This window comes from Syngnathus acus, chromosome 16 (genome assembly GCF_901709675.1).
Source record: "Syngnathus acus chromosome 16, fSynAcu1.2, whole genome shotgun sequence".
NCBI lineage: Eukaryota > Metazoa > Chordata > Actinopteri > Syngnathiformes > Syngnathidae > Syngnathus > Syngnathus acus.
In genome coordinates, this window is record NC_051101.1 from 13,786,475 (window position 1) to 13,786,732 (window position 258).

Below are 258 nucleotides of genomic sequence, written 5' to 3' on the forward strand. Positions count from 1 at the left end.
TGAGAATAGTAGAAAAGTGGAGCGGCCGACTCGGTGTCGTCGCAGAGAAGCCATCTTGTTCCACGGGACAACTCAAGATCATCTTACGTTGATTCAAAAAGACATGTATCATCAGGAAAGATAGTCTTGTACTTTTAATAATGGCATCTGAAACAAACAAAGACTCCTCCCACTGACCCCCCCCTCCTGCAAGCAAGGCTCCTCATCAGCAAGCCAAGTGTCATTGCAGTGAAAATTCACCCCATCTCAGTTCAACTT